We start from the raw sequence: 3,629 nt of genomic DNA on the forward strand, positions 1-3,629 counted from the left end.
AACCCCTGCACTGTCTTGCCTCATTACAGTACCATCCCCCGGGCAGGTGGCCCTGGGTGCTGTAAGAAAGAAAATGGAGCAAGTATTGAGGAGCAAGCCAGGGAGCATCACTCCTCCATGGTCTCTGGGTCATCTCCAGTCTCAGGTTCCTGCCTTGAGTTCCTGCCCTTTCCCTGGATGATGGAATAGAAACTATAAGATGAAATGAACCCTTTCCTCCCCAGGTTGCTTTTGGTCATGGTGTTTTATTATGGTGGTCTGAATGAGAATGGCCTACACAGGCTCATGTGTTTGAATGGTTGGCCCCCAGTTGGTGACCTGTTTAGGAAGGATTAGGAGGTGTGGCCTTGTTGGAGGAGGTGTGTCACTGGGAGTGGGTTTTGAAGTTTCAAAAGTCCCCTCCAGGCCCAGTCTTGAGCCTGCTCTCTGCTTGTAACTTACAGATCCAACGTGAGCTCAGTACTCTAGCTCCATGTCTGCCATGCTCCCCACCATAATGTTCATGGACTAAACCCTCTGAAACTGTAAGCCAGCCCCCAGTTAAACGCTTCCTTCTTTAAGCTGCCTTGGTCATGGTGTGTCTTCAAGTAATAGAACTATAAGACACTTACCATAGATACAAGAACCCTAACTAAGACACAAGCTCCTCAGGCAGCCAGACCCTAAGCTAATTAGGCCACAGGTGGCAGGCACATTCTGTGTGATGGATACCAGTTTGACTAAGCATTCTGGGCTTCCCACCTTCCCCCACATCTTCAAAGTCACATATTGACAAAACGTCTTCCTCACAGTGTAGGACCCCTTCTCTCTCCTGAAGGCCAAAATGGCCACCTTTGCTCTTTTCGGTGGTCTGAGGTCTTTTCCTTTGGAGCTCACCACTCTGTCTGGCATCAAATAAAGCTTGGACAGTCTGCCTGGTGTTTCTCTTGAGCCCAAGACTTTACAACAACCTGCTTCAGGAAATAAACCCATTATCGACAGTGACCAGCCAAGGAAACCACGCATCAACCCTTTAAAAGTCAGAGCCAATCTGGGAGGAGGGGAAACGTTGATCACAGACCAAAACGTCAGCCCTAGAGGATGGGGATTTGAGTAATGACCAACGGCCCCTCCAGTTACAAGTGATGACCGACTAAGGAAAGGCAAAAATTACAATCTTAAACACGTAGGGTGCCTTCATCAGTATAACTCCTTCAGCTTCGTGTGCCAATAGTCACAGCAGACCCCAAGCCTCGTCCTTGTCTGCTAACAAGCTTCCACAATCTCGCCTGCAACTACGCCCACCAAAGATGGAGGCCGGGCAGCCCGCTGTCTTGCTGGACCACATTCTGAATGTTTTTGGTGTCTCCCTGTTTAGAGGATCTTTGCTTATTTCCATTACTAGGATTAAAGTATTTCAGGATAAAAATGTAAGGGGAAATGGAAGCCAAACAAACAAGCAAAAACGTAATAAAATATTCTTGTGATTCCCAGCTAGGAGTCAAGTTGCTCAGTGGAACCTTAGGATGTCCAGGCACACTTGAACACAGAGAGATGGCGCAGATCTCAGCTGGAAGGGGCCGAAGTAAACGGTGAGCTCTGGTCGACTAGGAAAACGTGGGAGTTTGGCAAAGATACCGGTATGATTCCTAGGAATAGGAAAGGCTGAATGTCGATAGGATCTATTGGTGAAAAGTTGATTTGTTTTGACAGACCACTGTCAGGTCCGTGGTTACTGCCCTGACTTCTTTTTTTGGAATGTTCTTTTAATTATTTAAAAATTATCTTAAATATGTAACAGATAATCAGTAAAGGAGAATAAATCAGTCCATGTAGAGAATGGAAATGCGCCCACCAAATTGTGACCCGGGGAGGGTGTAGGAATATATTCTAGGAAAAGGAGAGGCGCCAAGAACATGACCAGAGGATGATGAGGGAGAGGAGAAACAGCGAGGTGGAAGGGCAGTTTTGACTTACACTGATTTTGTCCAAAGCCCCTCTCTGAAAATTATAACAATAAAGACGACGAGGATGACAGTGAGCTCTCATTTCCGAACGAGCGCACTAGGACCTTAAATAACCAAGTGACGTAGTAACTGAGTCTTACAGAACGAACCCTGTGGCTCCCTTGGGGTGTGGAGGACAGGGCCACCGTAGAAAGGCTGAGGGCCAGTGGCCAGGGAGTGCCGGGAGACGCAGGTCCAGGTGGGCCACACAAAAACCCTGCGTGCCCTACTCTGTGCACAGGACAGCTTGGTGAGGCCTCTTGGACTCAACCCCGGATCAAGAACTGCAGATGCCTTATTTTCCTAATTAACGGAGCTCATTCATTTCTTTTAAAAAAAAAAATTGAGGTCAGCAGCATCATTTACACAAGACAGGAGGTAGGGAGTGTAATGAGTGACTGTATTTCCGTAGAGAATAGCCGTGGAGTTTTTCCTAAGTTAATGCATGTTTTTGTTCTTGTTTATAGAAACAAGGATTTGAAAAAGCTTTCAAATGCAGATCTTATTTTGTTCTTTAAAGCAAAGATGTGTCATTGTGCCCTTAAGGAAGGGATAAACTTGTGCAATGCATCGATTGCTCCTGCTCCTGAGCCTTTGAGAGAGGCGTTCACGGCAGAAAAGCAGGCTAAGCTCAGGTTTGCTCCATCCAGACAGGCGGGCGCGGGCTAAGCCTGGCCGCGGTCCTCGGGCGCTGCACCTCCTCGGGGTCGGTCCCCTCGTGTCTGCAGCTCCCGTGAACACTGGCCGGGTCCTTTCCGCGCACTTGCGGGAGGCCCCGCTTCAGTCACCAAGACTGAAGACGGAGATGCCGGTCCGAGGGCGGCTCTGCTCGAAGCAGAACACGTCAGGAACGAACGGGACAAGGGAACGTTCCGTGTTTGCATCGGGAGATCTTAGAACTTCCCAGGTGACGAACCCCGCCCAGCCCTGCAGACGGACAGGTTGACAATGCATATCTATAAGAAGAGGAGCAGGAAGGCACCGCTCAGGTGAGGGCTCCATAGCTCAGGGGTTAGAGCACTGGTCTTGTAAACCAGGGGTCGCGAGTTCAAATCTCGCTGGGGCCTTCGGCTCTCCTTTTTGTTTTCAGGTCTGCGCAGGGGCCGCCCTTGAGCAAACGTGCGTCCCCCCGCCCGTCCGCCCTGCACCCGGGGTCTGCGGCCTCTCAGCCTCGCGCCGCGCTTCCGCCACCGGAAGCTGCGGGGCCACCCAGCCGGGACTCCGCGCGAGGCCGGCGGTTAGCTTTGTGAGTGGGACCCGGCGCTCGGCCTTCCAGCAGAAGGCGCTGCGCCACCGTGGATCCCAACACCTACGACCGAACATGAGCCTTGGGGCAGAAGTACAAGCCGAGTCTGCCGGCGGCTCGTTGGTCTAGGGGTATGATTCTCGCTTAGGGTGCGAGAGGTCCCGGGTTCAAATCCCGGACGAGCCCTGTTTTTGAGTCGTGAAATCCGCTTGGAAAACGAACACGGAAGTCATTCCAAGTATCATTAATCAAAACAAAGAGCAATCTACTTTTCTGGGAGAGGCCGCTGTGCTTATTACGCGGCAGTGGGCTTCTGTCTCGGTCCTCTTGTCCACAACAACCCCTTCCCCTTCTTTTCTTTTTTTATATCATGAACCGGGTCCCTTTCCTCGCTGTCC

At 50.7% G+C, this 3,629-nt stretch overlaps 2 non-coding genes across 2 annotated transcripts; both read left to right on the forward strand.

The window, feature by feature from the left end:
- Positions 1-2,979: 2,979 nt before the first annotated feature.
- Positions 2,980-3,052, forward strand: Trnat-ugu. The gene has a single exon. It is a non-coding gene; the product is annotated as a tRNA-Thr (tRNA).
- Positions 3,053-3,345: 293 nt separating this feature from the next.
- Positions 3,346-3,417, forward strand: Trnap-agg. Its single transcript has one exon. It is a non-coding gene; the product is annotated as a tRNA-Pro (tRNA).
- Positions 3,418-3,629: the final 212 nt, after the last annotated feature.

The sequence above is a fragment of the Peromyscus leucopus genome, chromosome 9 (assembly GCF_004664715.2).
Source record: "Peromyscus leucopus breed LL Stock chromosome 9, UCI_PerLeu_2.1, whole genome shotgun sequence".
In the NCBI taxonomy this organism is placed as follows: Eukaryota; Metazoa; Chordata; class Mammalia; order Rodentia; family Cricetidae; genus Peromyscus; species Peromyscus leucopus.